Here is a 22055-nt window from a genome sequence, read left to right as displayed (position 1 = left end):
TCGTTTCGAGGATACATCCGGATCCAAACATTTCAAAAGAGTTCATAGGAATAAGCTTGGATAGGGGTAGGTGTAGGTATGTAGGTGCCTGCCAAGTTGGAAAGATATCAGCTACATGTGTAAAGCTCACAGCAATTTGATATTTACGTTTGGCCGAAATTGATACTGCAAGGCGCTCTGACTCGTTACTCAAGGCATTTCCCTAGCATCAAGCTGTTTGACCCGCATGACCAAAAAGGTCTACTGTTGCCATCAACAGAGATGGCACCTTTGTCATCCACCCGACCCAGAATGAAGCACACGATTCTAAAAAATATACTGGAAATTGTCGTAGAACAAACAGATCGAAACTTACCGTAAAGTTATCATCGAACAATCAATTTCGACCAATGCATGTTTTCTCTTTAACACGACCACGATTTTATTACTGTTTTTTACGCGATGTAATTATTGTTTATTACACACGTTACTAGACCAAACAAACGCGGTCGGCCGCTAGGTGTAGGGGTGGCGGTCGCCAAGCGACAAATAGTCGAACCAACCATCCCTAGGTGTCGAGTACAACCGGGCCCGCGCCATTCACGGGACGGGCCCGCGCTCCTTCCCGCTTGTGCGTACGATACCGACCGCGAAGCGGCAAGCGAGCCCCGCGCCGAGACGGGTGAAATACTCCACGACGATCCGTGCTGGCTAGGCAAACCCCAGCCCTTTGATTTACTTGAGAATCGCTAGAAATGTAGAACACACGAGATGAGTGGTCAATTCTTGTCCCCATCATCAGCTTTGAGATGGAAGGCTCGTCGGCCTACGTTGACGAGACAGGAATATTCATATGTATCTGACGTGTTTTGTTTCTGTTGGTGAGATGCTCCTGCATTTTCCTCTTGTGGACCTCCTCCTCTCTCCTAATCGGCACGACTCCCGTCCCCGTCGCTTGACGAAAACCGTACTGAACTCCATATCTGACCATGTCCTATCCTATTTGAATGGGGCCCTACGCATCTGTCGGGGCCCCTCTGGCCCTCTGTTCACCCCTTCGGCCAAACTGGATTGTTCGGAGGCCCTGCACATTGGGTCTTGGTGTTTGAATTTAGGGCCTTGCGCTCCTTTCGGAGCCGTCTGATAACCTGCTCGGGTACGCTCCATGTTTCGAGGGCCCTCCACACTGAGTTTTGAGCACTTCTTATTTCAGTGGAGGGCCCCATGCTCTTGTCGCGGCCCCTTCTGATAGCTGCTCGGGCACATCCCATTGTTGGGGAACTTCTACGTCGGGTCTTGGGTACTTTCTATTTGAGTGGGGGGCCATGTGCTCTCAACGGGGCCTCCATCTGCTAACATGCTCTAGAGCACTGGATCATTCGGGGGCCCTCTTCATCGTGTCGTGGGTATTTCATATTTGAGCGGAAGGCCCTACGCTCTTGTCGGCGGCCCATCTGTTAACCTGTCCGGTCACACTCGATTGTTCGGGGGCCCTCCACATTGTATCTTGAGACTTCCTATTTGAATGGATGGCCCTTCGCTCCTGTCGGCGGGCCCGTCCGTTCATCTCCTTTGAATTTAGGACCCTGCACTCCTGTCAGGGTCGTCTGATAATCTGCTCGGGTACACTCCATTTTCGGGGACCCTCTGCACAGGGTTCGGGTACTTCTTATTTGAATGGAGGGCGTTTGCTCTTGTCGGGCCTCTTCTGATAAGCTGCTGGAGTGCATCTTATCGTTCGGGGATATTTCCATTAGGTCTTGAATGCTTCCTATTTGAATGGAGGGCCTTACGCTTTTGTTAAGAGCCCTATCTGTTAACCTGCTCAGACACACTCGGTCATTCGGGGGCCCTCTACATTGGGTCTTGGGGACTTGCTATTTGGATGGAGGGCCCTGCGATTTGTTGGGGGCCCTATATATACCTGCTCGTGAACTGGCCATGCGCTCTTGTTAGTGCCCCCATCCGTTACCAGCTCAGGCACACTCGATCATTCCGAGGCTCTCCATGCCTTGTTTTGGTTACTTCTTATTTGAATGGATGACCCTATGTTGTTGGCGGGCCGCATCTATTAAGCCGCTCGGGCCGGTGGCGGATATAGACGGGGAGGGGAAGGTACGGGACCATGCACCCCATGAACCATGCCGCGGGGACTTACAGGTTCCAAATGAGCCCACAACCGGCCTAACGAACGCAGTTTTCTAACAAAACATTACACACAATGCAATTGGACTTTTTTGGTCACGCAGACGACCAAGCACGGTTGCTGGCAAAAGTTAGAAGTTCATAAGCAGACGGAGTTAATTCTTTGCTGATTGAGGATGTGTTGCCTGGGGACTACGTTGCCCTCCATCTCCTTGCATTTTATCGTAAGGACTAACGCTGTTAGTTGTCGTTGTGGGACACTATCTGGTTCCATGCCTGAGCACCTTTGATTGATCAGGTTTTTCTCCACGAGTTTTCCCGTTCTCCCAAAAGGCTCTGCACACTTTTTCCGGGGCCTGAAATGCCAGGGTACACTCAGTCGCTTAAGGGCCCATCGTATTGGTATCGGGTTCTTTCCACTTGCTTGGTGGGCCTTGTGCTGTTGATGGAGCTTACATATGGTAAGGCACCGGGACACTCGAGGCTCAGGGCCCTCCACTTTGATTTAGAGGTCGTTCCCTTTGATTTCATTTTCGGAGGGCTCTTCACTCCTGTCAAGGCTCTTGCTGTCAACCTGCCCGGGTGCTCTCGATCGCACAGGGGTATTAATCCATGGTCTTGGGTAATTCCCCTTTGCTCAGGGGGTCCTGTGCTCTGGCCGGGGCCTTATATGTCAGCCTGCGGGGCACTACCGGTCGTTTAGGGACACATGACGTTGGTCTTGGGTTCTTTTTGCTTGCTCTGAGGACCCTATACTTGTTGGCAGGAGCCTGTTTGTTCGCCTTCCGTGGCATCCATGATTGTCCAGGTTCCGTCTCTATTGGCATTGGTGCGTTAGCCTTAGATCAGTAGTCAGATATGCGCCGATGAATTTTTACGGGTAATTGTCGAACGTACTTTTACGTGCTGCCGACGTCGTATGTGTCGCTTCCTTTGGCTATTGATTGTGTGACTTTTTACTACTTGTGCATCACGTTTTTAACATATTTTGAATGTTAGGATATTATGCACTCTCTCGTAACAAAGGAAGAATTCTACATTAGGTATCAGCCACTAGCTGATTACATCGTCTAGTCGGCTATCCGTAAATAAGTCGAAAATAAAGTTCGTTCTTGGTTTTGATGGTACTTAGCAGCCAACTTGAGGTTATTTTCCCTGTTTTTCCGAAAACATCTGGCTTTAAAAGCACGGGATTTAACATGATCTGTACAAAATGAGTGAGCTCCATGTATGTGCGTACGTAGCACGCATAGCTTTGCAGGGCTAACGCTCAGTAAAATGAGTTCCCCTTTTATTAAACACACACGCACACACACACACGCACACACACACATATATGTATATAATATAAATGTTTATACTATTTATCTGCAAATTAAATGACCGGAATGCAAGGATATTTCTAGCGGAGCCCCAAACTCTAGGGGGCCCCACAGTGTCTTCAGGCCTCCTCCCCTTGACGAAATCCTGGATCCACCCCTGCCTAATGGGCTTAAATAGAGTAAATTTAGACCTAGCAACCCAAGACCAATTGTGAGATCTCGGTGAGGCACATCGTTCGTTTTTTGCGAGGTTTCATCTTGTTAGCTTGCAAATGGCGGGTCGCGTTATACTCCCTCCCCATTCACTATTCGTTCGCGTTATGAAAAACGGCAAATCCAAACAAGGGCGCCAAAGCTGGCATCGTGATGCTGACGCTCAGCCCCGTCCGATGCCAATCAAGGTGAGATGTGACAGAATCAGATGTATAGAAGGCAAACATCACGTGTAAGACTCGAGACAAGTTGAGTTTGGGGCTGTGCGCAAAATTTGTATGGTCGCCCATTAAAATGGGCTTCAAAGTGATAGGTTTATGCTTACTTTGTCTTGGTCCGAAGAGTGAGTGATCATTCAACTCCAAAAAATGCACTTAGTGACCTTCAGCCTCCGGAAGTGTTTCTCTATAACATGCTCACTTGATTTGGTGTTTGGATTAGAGCCCTTTCGACCAGAAATAGTCAGTTCAGGGCTACGGGATAAAGGAAAATAGTTAACGGTGGGGCAGAACTGTGTGCGCCTGGGGGCCAACCGTTGAGGTTTGACCCGTGCATGCGCGCTTGGTTCCCGGTCAGCGTCTCCCGTCCCATGGAGCTCCGGGCCCACTCGTGGCTGACGCATGCAGCCCGCCCCGGACAAGAGGGGTGTCGGAAGAATTCAGGATGAAGCAAAATAGAGGATAACAGAGACGGATGCACGCTCACTTAGGTTTGTGAAAGGCATAAGTGACTCCAAGCCTGCCAAAAGTCCCAACTGCGGGCCCTGTGGCAGGCTTCAGGAGAAAGAACAGGCTGCGGCAGTAATACATTATTCAGTGAGGGTGAAGTGTTTATTTTAGATGAAGCTGGCGTCGCATCCTTCAGTAAACTTATATTTTAAAGCGATTTACACTAGATCGAAAAGCACGGCCGTCCAACGGCAGTCTCCGCCGAGTCGTGGCCCCGCCGATGGCAGTGGCATCTGTGGGGAACATTTGGAACCACGCCGCCGCGGCAATTGCCGTTGGCAAGGACGGGCAGCGCAGCTGGCCTCGTCACTCGTCGGCGCTTGGATGCCAGCCGCCGGCGACGCAGAGGACTCAGCCTCTGGCAAGATGGCGGCCGGAACACCCGAGCGCGGCGGCCAAGGCCGCCGTCGGTGCGGCCGACGGCGGCGATAACTATTGTAGGTACACACATGAACACGACTACGCCTAGGATAGCAAAAGTACAAACTGCAGCGCTCCCGTTCACAGTCCGAGCCGCCGTTCTGGCGTCAGAAGCTGGCGTGTGTCGGACTGATCACTCGGGCGGACCCCGCATCAGTACAGTCTCCGGCAGACCCCTCGACGGCGCAGCCCGCACGGTCGGTCGGGGGCGCCCCCTAGCCCTCGCGGTCCATCTGCCTCATCGGCGCGCACTCCTCCAGCTCCAGCTCTTGGCCGCGTCCGCCGCCGGCCGGGGGCACCCCTCGTCCTCCGCACGTCATCCCTCTCACTCTCACTGCCTGTCTGCTCGGGCGCCGGGGACGCGCCGCGGCGTCGACTGGGGCGGCAGGCCGGCCCGCCGCCGCGCCCGGCGCGCCCCGCCCGTGCTGGCGCGGCCGTCACTGCTGATCGGCGCTGCGCGTCTGGCCGAACTCTGAGGCGGAGACGGAACGCAGGCTGCGCGAGCGCTCGAACAGCGACGGGTCCGTGTAGATGGGCTCGCTCGGGTCGTCGAACTTGCGGCCACGCGGCGCCGGCGGCCCGTCCACGTCGTATGCCGGGTTGGCGCTGCCCTGGGGGAAGCTGTGGGCCCATCGGAGACGACCTGAGGAAGCATGACACCGGTTATAGCTATACTACACTTGACACTTTCCGGCACACCAGGAGAAAAGATTCCACAGAAGTGGCGGTCGACACATTTAATACATTTGTGATGGCTATTATTTCATAAATAAATCGAATTAACGGCAGCTAGCTCAGCGGCAGCCATGCCCATCACAGCACCGAGACTGCACTACCCACGCACCGTTTTCCGTGCAGGAAGGAGAATGTGTTCTTGCCGATGCCAGGAGCGGAGAAGGCTCGGGGCAGCGGCGAAGTCATATCGGCGTCTTGATTCTTGTAGGCGAGCAGGCGGCTGCGGCGGAACCAGAGGCCGGCCAGCACGGCGCCCAGCACCATCAGCACCATCAGGACCACCATGGTGGCCAGCAGACCGTAGTACTCGGCCGACGAGATGCAGACATCCTCTGGAACCTTCACCTCCTCGGCCACCAGCTCCTCCCGGGTGTAGAACACCTGCAGGTATAGCACAGGTGGGTTCAGCGTCAGCGCAGCCTTAACACAGCTGGCAGGGGTGTGTGGCGACGGCAGAGGCCCGGCATCCGGCCCATCCCTGCTGCGATGTTTACTCCGAGGACTCTCTGAAGATCGGACCCAACCCGCGCCGGCTGCGCGACAGAGACGACCAACCTCCTTCCACCCGTGCTACGAGAGTCGTGCAGGACCAGGCGCGCGTCCGTGGCCGGCTTTACTCACGCTCATCAGTCGCTTGACATACTCCTCGCTGTCCTTGGGGTCGATGTCGGGCCCGATCTCCTCATCCTGCGGCTCCACCGGCTCGTCGGCCGGGTCCGGCAGCGGCAGCTCCTCCGTGGGCGTTCTCAGGCAGCGCGCGTCGCCGCCGCCGGCCGAACGACACCTCCTCGCGGCCGTCCACAGCGCAGGTGGCCTGCCACGGACCGGGAGGGCGAGGTCAGGCTCGAACGCGGACCTGGGCGGTACCGCTGACCTCTCGAACGGGTGCGAGATCTCTCTGAGAACTCAAGTACCGGCCCTCAATCACATATGCAGGTGCTTGGCATTGACATGTGAGGTTACTGAGGTCAGCAGCGTTGTATTGCCCGTCCCAGCCACACTCGTGAACCCAACGGTCTCCGCCTCACACGTGTGCCGGTTTTCACCGCACACCACATCCACAACTGAGAGCCTGAGGCACAAACGGACGCAGACAGAGACTAGAAACTGCTAGAGACTAGCAGGCATACCATCTTAATACACGTCGGCGAGGTCGCATATCCAGCAACGTTCTCAAACCACACGTTGCCTCTTTGCTCTTCTCCACCCGGCACTCCGACCATTTCACTCAGGATCAACTCGACGTGACGTTTTGATAGCGACGACACTAACATCCACCACGCCAGTTTCCGACCGGTGGGGTGGCCGACGCATGCCGGAGGCGTACTCACCGGACGGCAGCGCTGGCGGCACGGGCGCACGGTCGCCTCGAACAGCAGGTAGTTGGACTGCGGAATCTTGAAGGCGCTGAAGCGAGCCTCCAGCCCGTTGCCGTCGCGGGACAGGTCCAGGCCGGGGAAGAGGCGTGGGTCTGTCGGACATCTGGGCAGACAAGCAGCCAGGGTCAGTTCGGTGGCCCGAAAACTAGGTCAGCTCATGTGTCCGTTGCGCTCAGCACTGTCGATGTTCGACGGTGGCCGCGAATACATGTGATTCTGACGCGAGAAATCGATCTAGAATACCTGAACGCACTCTGACATGGAATCAATGCTGTCACACTTCGCTCCGCCAAACCAGATTGCAGCTTCCTTCAAACATAGCGACATGGCGAGCTTGCTGCCGCCCTGGCGGTCAGTGGCGGCCCTGTCCTACACCCAAGCCCATCCCACAGGCTGCCCATCAGCCGCCCCGGTCGGTGGCGGCCCTGCCCGACACTCAAGCCCATCTCACAGTCTGCCCCGCCAGCCGCCCCGGCCGCGCGCCGCCTACCCGTATCTGTCGATCAGCTCGACCGAGCGGCCCGAGTACGGTCGCGCGCGATGACGTTGGTGGCGAAGATGTCGGTGGACCAGGTTGGAGCCGGACTGAGTCCTCCAGGCGGAAGGTGAGCGGGTCGCCGACGGCGATGGTCGTGGTCGGCCGGCCCTGGTACAGGATGGCCAGGCGCACGCGCGAGTCCAGCACCTCGCGCGCCGGCAGGTCGATGATGGGCGTCAGCTGGCCGGGGCTGCACGCGATGACGTCATGGGTCAGGCGAGCGCGACGCTGAGCAGCACGTGCGGCGTGACTCGAGACGAAGGGCTGGTTGTGCTGCGCGGCGCAGGCTTGGACTGTTTTCAAGAGTTGCTCAAAACGGCTCGAATTAGCTTACGCCCGAGTCACATGGCCGACACTTTCAGCGTGTATTGTGGTCATAACGTGCTAAGATCTTGCCATTTTTGAATGTCTCAACACACCGCTTGAGGCATCGCTGCTGGGATCAACATCCTATCTGTGCTAGAGCGCCACATGGACAAGATACCCTCAATTAGGATTTAGCATTTCCATCGGTCAGAAAATGGCAGCGCAGTCGTTCGTTAGTTTACCCGCCGCGTGGTTTGACCACCTTGGAATTTCAGCTCAGCTCAGCCTTCCGACGCCTGCCTTCTCACCTGGCTGAGATATAACCGGATGTGACGACAGCCTCACCCGGCCCTTGAAAGTAGCAGGTCAGGTTGTAGCGCTTGTCGAAGTTGGTCTGCACGTACTCGCTGAACTGGACCACCACGATGTTCTGCATGACGTCTCCGAACTGCCGGGCATGCGTGACAGAGCTCAGGGCAGGCATTGGCACCGCACCCAAGCTCAAGGGGATACGCGTGCTCTAAACAACGCAGCGCCTCACGCGGCTCGGGAGTTGAAGCATGCACGCGCGCGTCGGGGCGTGTTTTATATGGTGTACTAATTAAAGGCCTTGTCATAATGGAGTGAGCTGCGCCTTCGCCATCGAGTTACTTAGAAAGGCATAGACTTTCTTGGAAAGACTCAAGGACACAGATATCACGGTCGTTACAACTAACCGCATTCCAATGGGCTGTAGATCACCTCGCATGGTAAGGCCGCGGCAATTTCTTCCCTCTTATCTGTGCTTTGCGTGGTTCGTACGGGCAAGACCGGCTGAATGGGCCGACAACACCTGACAGGCTGGAATATCCGTCCACCATTGGCCGCGGGCGCACTGTATGCGCGCTGCGAGCCAGTAGGAGCCGTCGGCCAGGGTTAGAGCACCTACCCTCTGCGTGCCGCAGGCAGGGAAGCCGCCGTCGGCGCTGATGCGAAGCGACATGACGCGGTCGCCGCGCCCCACCACGCTGCACTGGTCGTAGTGCCGGTACGTGTACATGCGGCCGTAGAAGGGCGCGTTGGCCCTGCAGCGTCAGCTCCATGCCGTTCTCGTCACAGGTGGCGGTCACTGCGACGGCGGGGGCAGGCACGGGCAGGGTCAGAAGCCGGCCCGGTGACCGAGACTCGCAGGCAGAGCTAGAGCTCCGGCCAGCGGGTTACCAACTGACATGGAGGCAGGGGTGGGGGCTGAGGCAGACACGGGAACACAGACTGATCCGGGGTATGGTGACTAGCATTGTGACCGAGTACGATTTAATTCAAAGCTAAGTCACGAAGGGGTCAGAAGTCAAAACCGGTATTGCGACGTTTAGCGGCCGCCGGTCAGGATGAACACGTGGAGCACAGGATCTTTCTCTTTTTATCGATCCTTTTAAGCGGCGCAGCATGGATGCAGCTTAGCAGATAATAATCAGTAATAATATGGCAGACAGTAATTAAATGTGCGATTATACGCACACGTGTATATATTCTTTCCTGCATAGGGTGGTCTTATAAGGCTTCACTGAAGCGCGGGTGTCTCACCATCTCCTCCGTCGGTGCTAATGAAGCCTTGTTCGGAGAAACCGCCGCCCCCGCCGACGAAGCCGCCCGGTCTGCCGATCCCGCCTCCGAAACCACCGCCGAGACCGTTCCCGCCTCCGAACCCGCCGCCGCCGCCGAACCCGCCGCCGCCGCCGAACCCACCGCCGCCGCCGAACCCGCCGCCGCCGCCAAACCCGCTGCCACCGCCGAACCCGCCGCCGCCGCCGCTGCCGCCGCTGAAGCTTCCACCACCGCCGCCGAATCCACTGCTGCTGCTGCTGCTGCCAGAGAAGCCGCTGCTGCCTGAGAAGCTGCCGCCACTTCCGCCAGACGGACCACCGATCTCGTGGTCAATGCAGTTCTCGATGCGCGAGCGGTCGTAGTAGTCGTAATCGCGGTCCATCTCGAAGTACCGGTCCTCGCTGCGCGAGTCGCGCGAGTCGAAGTTGCTCAGCTCGCAGTTGTCCAGAGAGGCGCTCGTTCCGGATGAGCTGCAACGGAATCGGCGAGCTTCGAGATACAAGGTGTAATTGGAAGGCAGCGATCATGTGTGAGTGTTGAGTTTTCGTGCGTTGTGCCTTTCATTCGCGCAGTGGCTGCACCTACATGAACTGGTCAGGAGTTGAGGAGTGAAATCAAAGCAAACATTCAATGTAACTGCTGCCCGTCAAGAAGTGGTCCGAAACTTAATTACTGTAGCTGTCACCAGATGAGGGCACGCTATCATTTACGCGATAGGATTGCCTATACAATAATTGATGTGCGTGGGCCATCCGCTCCCAGCTACTCTAGCATATAGCAGGTTTGATAAAGAACCAAGAGACCAAAGAAAATGAAACAGTCACTGCCACTCGGCTACCCCGCACCTGTATCTGTACGAGAAGGACTTGCAGACAAACTTCTTCGTGCGCACGCACTCTTCCTCGCACTGGCTGAGCGAGGAGACGGACAGCCGGTCACTGGTGTGCTCGGGCCTCAGGCGGCGGCCGGTCTCCTTCAGCGTGAAGCGGTCCTCGAAGCAGCTGCGCGCGCGGCTACCGAACCCGTCGCCGCCGAACCGACCGCCTCCGCCAAACCGGCCGCTGCCGAAGCCCTCCGCCGCTGCCGCCGCCGCCGCCGCCGAAGCCGCCGCCGAAGCCGCCGCCGCCGAAGCGTCCGCCGCCGCCGAAGCCTCCGCGCCGGTCGTCGTAACGCCCCTCGTCGCCGTCGAAGGGAACGCGGCTGGAGCCGCCGAAGAAGCCACCGGAGCCGCCTGGTGGCCGCGAGGGAGGTCAGCGGGGAGAGGGAGGGACGCCAAACGGGTCAGGTGCTCTCGGCGCCCCCAGTGTCCGCAGATCCGAAGCTGCGTGGAAAGCAAAGCTGCATGTTTATCAAAGCGGTTCTTCTACCACGGACGTGTGATTGCTCATATTCTCTTTATTTGATGAATTCAATAATCATAATTTAAGTTATTCATTCGAATAAGAACTTGGTCTCGCTGTAATCAAAGTAGTTTGTACTGTTTATGCACTTAGATGCTCCTATCAGGCAATATTCTAACATCTTTTCAGCAAACAGCGATGTGATGTTATGCGCAGACGGTTCAGACCAGCGCATATCACGGCTCATGCAGGCTCAAAATGCAATCATACCAAAAACGCCTTCAAGGTGCAGCATCAAGCATCAGCATGCAATCTCAGTTCATCAGGCTTCCCTATACATGCTGTGGCGACCCAACGCCACGGTCGGAGCAGCCATCGGGAGCATTGCTGTCAGTCATGGACGGAGATGCGTTGCAGACGCGGTATGCTGACGTCGCAAACCGGGCAAACCGATCCGAAGATCCCGGAGAAGGCCAGCAGGATGCGGGGAGATGCAAGTCGATCCATCTACGTCTGCTCTGACTACGGAAAGAAATTCGTAAGAGCGAACTGCAGGAACGTCTAGCTACGCATCATCATGTCGGTAAAGCTGGAAAGCACGCCGGATTCAGAATGTGTCCTCAGCTACCCCCAGCAGGCTCAGTCGCCGCAGTTGGGCAGCCAGGCCCCGCCCTCTTGCGGCCGTCCCGCGCGGCCTCTCTACCGGCCTGGATCGCAAAGCTGGCACCAAGCCTGGGATACGAGCGTCTCCAGGCGCGCATGCGCTGTCCGCATGCAGCGTGTACCTAGCTGCCTGGCCGCCGGCGGTGCGTCGGCGGTCGGCCGCGAGCCGTTGGCCGCGCCACTCGGCCGCTGCAGTGCGGCCCCGTCCTGCTCCGGCAAGCTAGCGTCGCCCGATCCTGTCGAGGCCGCGTCCAAGCCGTCCCCGTCACCAGCGCGCGAGACAAACCGGTGCGCACCTGCGCCGCCGCGCCGGTCGTAGCTCCAGTCTTCCCAGCCACCTCCCTCGGAGATGACGCGGGACTTGCCGCCGCCCGGTCGGTACACGGTCGAGCCGCCCTGACGCCCAGCCTCCTGCCGAACCACCACTCCATGAGCCTCTGCCGCCGCCGCTGCCGCCGCCGCCTCCGCCACCACTCCACCAGCCGCCGCCGCGACCGCCACCGCCACCGCCGCTGCCGCCGCCACCGCCACCGCCACCGCCACCGCCACCGCTCCAGCGGCCACCGCCGCCGCTCCAGGATCCGCCGCCGCCGCCGCCGCGCGGCGGGGCTGGACTGGCGTTCGGATCCTCGCCGCCCTCGCTGACCAGAATGACGGTCGGCTTGGGCGGAGGTGCATCAACCCCGATGGTGTTGTCGCCCGGTGCGCCACCGCCGCCTGCCGAGCCGCCGCCACCGCCGCCGCCGCCACCACCCCTGCCGCCGCCACCGCCCCCAAATGAACCGCGCGGACCGTCGCCGCCGGGCCCGCCAGCGCCGCCGCCGCCAAAGCCGCCCGCCGGCCGGGACTGGCCCCATCCGCCAGAGAAGCCGCCGCCGCTCCCGCCAAATGTACCTCTTGACTCATAATAACTGCCGCCGCCGCCTCGTCCTCCTTGGTAGTAGCCGCCGCCGCCTCCGCCGTAGCCGCCGCCGCCGCCGCCGCCGTAGCCGCCCCCGAAGCCGCCGCCACGGCCGCCACCGCCGCCGCCACGGCCGTCGCCGAAGTAAGTACCCACCGCCGCCGCCGCCGTAGTAGCCGCCGCCGCCTCTTCCACTGCCACCGAAGCCGCCGCCGCCACCACCATAGTAGCCACCTCCGCCGCGGCCGCCACGACCAAAGAAGCCATCTGGAGAGGGGCAGTATGACGTCACGGGGCACGGTGACGTCACGGTGGTGCGCCCGTCCCTAACCAGTCCGGAGCCCGTATGTTTACAGCAGCCCGTCTCGACTGGAGTCTTTACTGCCCGGGGCGTTCTCTGTCCGGAGCATCGTTCAGTCATGATTCCCCGTCATTGTATGATCTGTTTCTGCCACCAAAATCCACGGTCCGTGGAACCCAGTGGTGGCCCGTGTCCGCTGGCAGCTGGTTCCAGTGACGCCACAGGTCGGAGAATCTCCTCTGCTACAGCCCGAGCACCATATGAGCTATCTCTCCTCAACGCACATGGACTAGGACAAATGGGTCACGTGGTGGCGGTCAATCACCCTGGGTCATGGCGTCACCTGACCGGACGGTTCGGTGTCCGATTTCAGGTCATGCTCCTCACGTGACATGTCCAATTCGTGTCCTTTGACACCGACGCTCGTTACGCTGTGCTCCGCTCCATGGCGGGGATATGGACCGTCGTTCCGGTAAAAAACCGAAGAGATACGCAAAGTGCAGATCAGATTCGCCGCCCTGGAGGTGCCTACGCTCAGTATGCCTCGGTGCCAACCTTGAGCCATCCAGGTAGATTATATAAGCTCTTTTGGATCACATCAACGACATTTCTCCTTGTCATGTACCCGTAGAAATAATGCTGAAGAATTTGACGCATACCAGTGCAGTGGCTGCTATGTGGTTTTGACTTTTGGTGTATTGCCTCATCTGTTTTGAACGTCTTTTTATGCAAAATAATTGTGTGGAATACGTGCCAGCATATCCAGCTCCTCGGCTTAGCGGCCAGGTCGTCTTCCCGGCTAACCTAACCTTATTCCACAAATGGATTTAGTCACAAATTTGGGACATTGTACGCTGCCTTCGGACACAACTTTATAAAACTCAAGAAAGTTTGTCCCACAGGTGAAGTATGCACCTCGGTTTTGGCTATAGCCCAATTATGTTGCCTCACTCGTTTAAAACGCAAGGTTGACGTAAGCAAAGCATTGCAGCTCAAGCGCCAGTTGTGTCACTAATGGATGCAGCAATCCGGTCTGGGATGGGGCAGACCGTGCTGTCAAATTATGTATATATATATATATATATATATATATATATATATATATATATATATATATAATGTATATATTATATATATGTATATACATATATATATATATATTATTTATTATGTATATATATATATACATTATATATATATATATATATATATATATATATATATGAGTGTGTGTGTGTGTGTGTGTCAGGTTCTTTAAAATTGCAACAGATGCTTCCTTCTTTCCTTCGTGTACTTTTCAGTGGATTTCTGCTTTTAACAAAATAGCCCCTTGGCGACCTAACAGACTAAATGGTCGGGACACCGACTCATGCAAACCGCGCAAGTCACTGAACCACATGCGGTACTGAGAAGTGTGTGACGAGGGGCCATGGCTGAATGTCTGCACTCACAGCACGGGAACTTATCGAATATTTGGCCAGTTTTCGTCTGAAAGTAGATATGAAAAAGATGAAGACCATGCTGGGAAACTTAAGTGCACGTGCTTTGTTGTCACAGGTCATTCATTGCCGTAACACTAAGCCACTCAATAGTTGCATTGGACTAAATGGCATTCGCAATAGATGACTGGACAAAAAAAAAACAGTTGAAGCGTGCGGTGCAGCTTTGACTTGCATTCCCTGAGGCAAACTGTCTGTTTTTCGTGTTTGTAACCGGATGCAGCTGTTGGCATTAATGAAGAACAAAATATGTTTAACAACTCAAGTCATTCCGTGCCAAAATCTCACCCATCACTTTCCCTCCGACAATCCAGTGATTACATGGGAGCCAGACTGCGATAGTGATGAAAGAAAGACTGTGGTAGATGTGACTTGCCTCCAAGCAGGTTCTCGTAGTAATTGTAGTCATCGTGGTAGACCAGTCGAGCGCCCGCCCATGCCGTCCTTCTGGTGGTACAGCTCGCACATGGAGAACCGCTTGCTGTACGTCATGGCTTGGCAGCTGCCGGCCATGAAGGAGACCAGAGTCAGCGTCCAGTCTGATCCATCCGCGCACGAAACTCACTACACCTCTCCTTTCGTGCTTTCAAGGCAAATCCAAAGGCATAAATGAAGTTTAAGCTCATGTAATTTCAAGCTTTCAATCCTCGAGCTTCTCTAGTATCCAACAAGATATAAGTGACAATGGCGTACCATTTAACATCCAGTTCCATCAGCTCGGATAAAAAGCAATGGGCCGGTGGCGGACGATAATAAGAATGCCTCTACTTCAGAAACAGCGCCGTCGCACTCGATGCAGCCAGCGGGCCGGCCCGCCTGCCCTGCTGGCGTGGAGCTAGCCCACTCACCCTGGCGTCTGGAGGCAGGCCAGCATGCACATCCTGTCAGAGGTGTCGGGCAGCTGGGTGATCACCTGGGCACCCTCCAGACGGTTGCGGCTGTACCGGCGGAACGCCGTCACGTACTCGCGGTCCCGCCTCCCGGTGCAGGCCCTCTCTGGGGTGGGTGGGCACGCGGGTCAGGTCAGGCACGGACAGATTGGGGCAGGTCAGATTAGAGAGGTGGACTCACTCTGATGTGGAAATGTCTACGGGGTTTTGAGTGTGTGTGACAGCGCTTTCTTACCAAAATTGAGTAAGACGCATGCGAGGTTTAGGGTTGAAATATCACTGGATTGGAACTACAACAGGAGGGGGCGATCAGCCTGGTGACTCGAGACACATACACTGCCGACACCGGCTACAGTTTTGAGACGGCGAGCGACTGGCTGCTCAGATACCGGCGATGCCGTCGCCCCTGCGCCGGGCAGGCCGAGACGCACCTGAAGAAGACCTGGTCGTCGCCGCCGGGTGCCGGTCGCCGCCCGTCGGCGCCGTCGCCGTCGGCGTTCCGTTCCGCCCCGTTCGGTCCGACAGCTGCTGTATCACTGCAAGGAGAGGACGGCCGCCGTCACCGTCACGCAGCGGAAGGCGCACCTGCCACTGATACCCGCCGAAGACTACACACATACACAAACACACACACACACACACAAAGTTAGAGCGAGAGAGGGGGGAGAGAGAGGGCAGGGAGAGAGAGAGAGAGAGGGGGGAGAGAGAGAGAGGGAGAGAAGAGAGAGAAAGGGAGAGAGAGAGAGAGCGAGAGAGAGAGAGAGAGAGAGCGAGAAGAGAGAGAGAGAGAGAGAGAGAGGGGGGGGGGGGGAGAGAGCAGACAGAGAGACCGTGTGACCACATCTTTGTACACAGGAGCCGATCTTACACCTGGCAGACACAATCAGATACCGACCGGACACTGTTTACATGTCGGCCAATGGCTGGCCCAGGGCCAGTTATCCTACAAGTATCAATAGTTTTAAATACCACGCCTACAGATTTTTTGCGTAATACCATACATCTCCGTGGTTTATGCTGAAAATGCACCCCAGCCACCGACGACTCGACCTCATCATCTGGCAGTGCCGCGGCTGGCCAGCAGCTGACAGTGCCGCAGCTGGCAGCGCCGCAGCTGGCCAGCGGCCAACGATACCGCAAGCTGGCCAGCAGCCGACAGCCCTCGCTCAGTCTCCCCGGAAGTGGCGACTCCTCACCGTGGTCGAGACACATGAGCTCCATGAGGTTGGTGTCGTCGCGGCTGTCAGCGCCCCGCGTCTCTGGCGACACGCTCAGAGCTGTCGTCCTCCAGCAGGTAGCAGTCGCCCGTCTCGTTGGTCAGTGGCTTGTACTCCAGCGCCCGGCAGAAGATCCTGCGGAGGGGGGGGGGGGGGGAGTGCGCGTCAGTGCCTCGCACTCGTCCTGAGCGATCAGTCAAGCAGCATGTTTAATTTGGTTCGCCTTTTTAGCGCTTAGTCGTTCTGGCGCAATTGTAAGATGTGGGTGACGGCTCGCATTACCTTCGCGCTCCTACAATACGCTTCGTTGCATTCCAGATGTGTAACACATATCTTTGTATTCCTGTTTTGATCTTTCAAAAAATATACATTCACTTAAAAAGGTGTTCAGACCACTGAAACCATACTTTGTAAGCAAAGAAGCGCACTGATCTTTGAAAATAAGTGCAGTAAGACCACTATGCCTCAAAGCAAATGCACAATTCTTATAAGCTTGTTTAAACATTTCTGCTTCAAATCGTAGGGTACTGGCGGTGCGGGCAGCTCCACTCACTGCTGGTGCTCGGCGCACTGCCTCTTGCACTCCTTGACCGAGAGGTCGCGGACGCGCGTGGGCTTGTTGGCGTGCGGGAGCGAGCGGTTGGCCTCCCTCGACGAAGATGATGGTGGTCGGGCCGCTCGCACCGGCGCGACTCTGTGATGGACACGGCTGGTCAGGGTGAGCGGCGTTAGCATCAGGAAGTGGAGGCGGGGCGACGGCGGGCGACGGCGCCGCACGCGGAGACGGCCAAGAGAAGCGGAACGAATGCGAGGCAGCCAACGGAGCGGGCAAGAACGGAACAGAACAAGCCGGTGGCTGGCGCTAACCAAACCACAAGTGAGGGCGGAAAAGAATACGAGTGCAGACACAGCAAAACGTAGGCATGCGGGCTTGCTTGTTAAAAAGGCACGGTAAGCAGAGCACGCAACACATAGTAATGATTATGTACAATGAGAGTACTAAGCGATGAGGACACAGCAAACTCATTCATAAAACCCACGGTTGAAAGGCATAACGTTTCTCCCATTATTGTTTACCGTTTTTACGCGTCCCATGAGGAATGATCATGTCTACAATCACTACACGTATGCACTAATAGCCTGCTAATAATAACAATGCACTTAACCCACCTATTTACGTTGGGCAGCAGCGTGAAGAAGTAAAAGTGGTGCCACATATTTTTCATTCGCAAGCTGCGGGTACGAAACATACCTCATAATTTGGGTTACCTGTTAATATTAGGCACTGCGATGCATCACTTTATCTCATAATCTTGACTAGCCAGGTAAAGAGGCGCAATCTGCCGAGTAGTTAATGCCTTCGGCACACACATGGGGGCCCGGGTTTATATCCCCGTTACGCCATGGCCCCTGAGCGCTACTATGCATAGCCTACGGGAGGCTTTTGCGGTCGCTACCGCTCCATGACAGGGTGCGCGAAAACGTGCGTCGTGCTCCTGTACAATATATTTACCAGGTGAGAGCTCACCAGTTTACCATCTACCAGAAACAGTGGCATCACTCCACTGTGCTGGTGCACTCGCCCTAACTAAAAACCACTCTACTCCTGGTGAGCTGTCGGTACTCACTCTCAAGGCAACATGTTCTCGATGTACTCCTCGCCGGCCTTATCGACCAAAGAGGCCGGGGCGGAGCGCCACGTGATCGGGCACATGAAGCAGGTCTGGTTGACAGAGTTGTACGAGGCCGACCGGCACACCTCGTCCTCAGAGTTCAGACACCTGCGGCCACCAACACCTTGTCCTCAGAGCTCAGACACCTGCGGCCCCAGACACCCTCGTCCTCAGAGTTCAGACACCTGTGGCCACACACACCCCGTCCTCAGAGTTCAGACACCTGCGGCCACACACAACTCGTCCCTCAGAGTTCAGACACCTGTGGTCACACACACCCCGTCCTCAGAGCTAGACACCTGCGGCCACACAACACCTCGTCCTCAGAGCTCAGACCACCTGCGGCCACACACACCTCGTCTTTAGAGTTCAGACACCTGCGGCCACACACACCTCGTCCTCAGGAGTTCAGACACCTGCGGCCCCAGACACCCTCGTCCTCAGAGCTCAGACACCTGGGGCCACACACACCTCGTCCTCAGAGTTTCAGACACCTGTAGCCACACACACCTCGTCCTCAGAGTTCAGGACACCTGCGGCCCCCAGACACCTCGTCCCTCAGAGTTCAGACACCTGTAGCCACACACACCCCGTCCTCAGAGTTCAGACACCTGCGGCACACACAACTCGTCCTCAGAGTTCAGACACCTGTGGTCACACACACCCCGTCCTCAGAGTTCAAGACACCTGCGGCCCCAGACACCTTGTCCTCAGAGTTCAGACACCTGTGGTCTATCACCACAGGCCCCGTCCCTCAGAGTCAGACACCCTGTAGCCCACACACACCCCGTCCTCAGAGTTCAGTACACCTGTAGCCTACACACACCCCGTCCCTCAGAGTTCAGACACCTGTGGCCACACACACCCCGTCCTCAGAGTTCACCTGACACCTGCGGCCACACGCACCTCGTCCTCAGAGTTCAGACACCTGTGGTCACACACACCTCGTACTTTAGAGTTCAGACACCTGCGGGCCACACAAAGCGGTCGACTTGATACACGCTGGCTGCTGCTGAGGTAAAAAGCTATCTTGAGAACCCTTGAGTCTCAAGACTCTCACCTGAAATTAAACCTGAGTGCATTTAAATCGCGTTGAAAGTATGATCATGTTGCAGGTGGCAGCGCTGTGATCGTAGAGCTATCCAGTTTTTTAATTCGCATCTTATGGTCAACGGCAAAATATCTTAACACGCGCTCGAGTGGGGTTCAACGTGAAAAATGAATGGCAGATCTTCTGATGCAACAAAATTAAATTTAACTTGTTAGGCTGCTGACCTTTGGGAGGTCAAAGTCAGGCCATGTCTGTGAGCGAAGAGCATTTCTAAGGAATCGGTCTATGTGATGCAACAACGGAGTGTTAGACAAAGCCATACCTATCTGAAAGTCTTTTAGACAACAAACCAATTAAAGATATAATAACAAAAACTAATTGACCTAGGGTCAGGTATGAAGGTTACACCGAGGCCAAAACTAGCCTGCCTTTTTACTCAAGGGCTTGGCTTTGTGGGATAGTTTCTGTTGCTCATTTTCAATCTCTGAATGACAGGCACCGAAACAGAATGTTCCATGGACTTTTTAAAGGTCAGAGTAGGTCACTGACCTAAAATGACTGAGGTCAACATCTAGGCCTGGGAGCACTTAAGACACCAATCTGGGAGTTTGACCTTGTTTACATTATCTGACCACAAGGTCATGACCTAGGAACTTTAAATTTTGATTCAAATGAGTTTACGTACAGGCCAATCCACCCTGTGAATTTTGTTGTCTCTTGGTATTTTAGTTTGTTAGGTCTCAGGGGGTCAAGCCTGACCCTCATCCGAGCAAAGAATATTGAACCGGCTACCCAGGTGCGTGTTAATCAAAATCATTCCTCGTCAAGTTTGGTTGAAGCTTGCCGTTCCTTACAAACAAGGCTTATCTCGGGTCCTCTTGTTAATAACATCGCATCATCTACTAGTTTAAACCATCGAGATTTTTAACGGACGGCTGAAATCATCTTCTGGGCCGTCATACAAGCCTACCCGATTCAGAATAGCCGTCGATATTGGGCTAAAAGTCCATAATTCTTAGTCTTTTTTGCAGCATTCTGTAAGAGAGTTACACCGCTGCGCTGGTGTGAGTACCGACGCCAGTCACTGCCGGTATGGCGGTAGTTGTCCTGCCGCGGTCTGGCAGCGCGCCCCGGTGGGTCCAGTGGACCAGGTGGGAGTCGCCCGGTGGCCCAGTGGCCCAGGGGACTTCAGGCGACTCAGGTGACTCACATGCGCTCGCACGTCCGCCGGTCCTCGACTCGTCGCCTCGGTGCAGTTGTTCCGCTGGGGTCGGAAGCCTTCTTCTCCAGATGACGCTCGAAGACGTACATCCGCTCGGGACAGTGTCGGCTGATGGGCTGAGCTGGATAGGGGGGGGGGGGGGGCGAGAGGTTCAGACACAGAGCACGAAACTGGGTCACATGCTCCCAAACTCTGATAGCGTCGAGCGCACAAAAAACCAAGACGCGTCACTTGGAAAACGCCCACGCACTTGCGAACAGCTAATGCTTTAGCAGACGTAACCTTTAAGAATGGGACCTAATTCCTTAGACAATCGTCCTTGCTGGTGTGTGAGTACGCAAGCAACGCTCAGGCCTTCTGATTATCTGACCGTTGTCTGAGAGCACTACTGTTAGACCACCGGGTCCTCCCGACAGCACTGCCTGAAATGCAAACTAGTCGGGTACATTTTTCCGCACCAAAATTCCCAAAAAGCTTGTAGGCACCAGTTAAATAGCACATTTGCCGCGAGTGTATTGCCTGTGTGATCGGGCTTCCACTCACAGGGCATGCAGACTTTGTTGAAGTGGATGTAACCAGGCACGCGGACGAAGGTGCCGATGCCGTCTGGGGTCGCCTTCTCTTCCGTCAGGTAGCACATAGACGAGTCGTACTGGCCATTGCCGTACGGTTCGCCTGGGGACAGAGACGTGTTGGCTTGAAGGCGACGAGGGACATGTATGGTTACCATGCGACATAGCTCCAAGGGCTATGTCGTATGGTACTTCGAGCTGGGTGGGTCAGTTACCCTTGACAGTTTTAATTATCTGTGGTTTAGCGACGCTGCCAGCATCTGAGGACGTTGAGAGTCGTGACCTATCACGCCGACTGGCAGACGCCGATGAAACTTTTGGCTGGCGGCTAGGTTTGAACCCACGGTCCCTCGCACACGGCAGTGCACGAGAGCCCTATCACATCGGCCGGCCTGTCCGCTTCTTGCTTTTGAGTGTGATGATGTGCTGTGGGTCTTAGCTCGGCCCAGGTCATCCGAGGTCATCCGAGCGGTGCCCAGCAAGCGTCAGCTGAGCGCAGGCGGCTCTCCCGCACCGCTCGTGATGAGGGTCCCGCTTACCGGGGTGGAAGTCGATCGATCCGCAGGGTCGCAGCAGGTTGTTTTGGATCGTTAGGTCCTTCAGGCATGCGCGCTGACATTCCTCGAGCAGTTGTAGCGGCAGCACAGACTTCGTCGACTGCAACAGCCGGCAATAAACGGCTGATTTGCGCCCACTCAGCAGACACGTTCCAACGTGAGTTGGCAGAGCGCAAACACCACTCCAAGACGGGGCTGGAGCTAATGTGTGTGATTTGGTTGGTTGGCACTGAACGAATGGATTAGTGGTTACCACTTTGTCGTAAGTTTATGGGAAGTAGCTCGAACTATTTTTAGACAGACGGCAAAACAATGGAGTGGAGAGGCTTTGTTATTTTAGCGGTTGAGTGATTATGAAGGGTGAGCTGCGGAACAAACTGCAGAAAAGCTCCCTCCGGAGCGTGACATACTCGGAATAATAATCATACGATTATGCAGCAGTAACACGCACTTTTGAGGTCGTGTTCGTCACATGCGGCCGATGGTCCCACCTGGTCCTGGTCGTATCCCTGCAGTTGGTATCCTGGTATCCTTTCGTAGACAAGCTGGCCCTTGCCGTTGTCGCAAGTGGCAATCTCTGTAGTTGCAGCTGCAACGAAAATAGCGTCTGAGTCCAGTTCCCATGACAGACTTTGTCTTCATCACTATGCAGCCTATCATGCTTATCCATTATGCATTCCACGTTACTGCCTCATTATGACCCATAACGTGACCAGCATTCCTGATTTTAGTCGGATTTGTAATGGTCCCAGAAAACAAGCAGTGTTCACTAGAGCCATGATGGAATGTAATTCTAAGTTAAAATATGTTCGAATTGTAT

At 55.6% G+C, this 22055-nt stretch overlaps 1 pseudogene; it reads right to left on the bottom strand.

Moving 5' to 3' along the window:
• Nucleotides 1-5207: 5207 nt before the first annotated feature.
• On the bottom strand, nucleotides 5208-21824 carry LOC119092977 (uncharacterized; annotated as a pseudogene).
• Nucleotides 21825-22055: the final 231 nt, after the last annotated feature.

This window comes from Pollicipes pollicipes, unplaced genomic scaffold (assembly GCF_011947565.3).
Source record: "Pollicipes pollicipes isolate AB1234 unplaced genomic scaffold, Ppol_2.1 Scaffold_3756;HRSCAF=4406_pilon_pilon_pilon, whole genome shotgun sequence".
Lineage (NCBI taxonomy): Eukaryota > Metazoa > Arthropoda > Thecostraca > Pollicipedomorpha > Pollicipedidae > Pollicipes > Pollicipes pollicipes.
The sequence above is the reverse complement of the archived record's forward strand: the minus strand, read 5'-3'. Positions and strand labels throughout refer to the sequence as shown.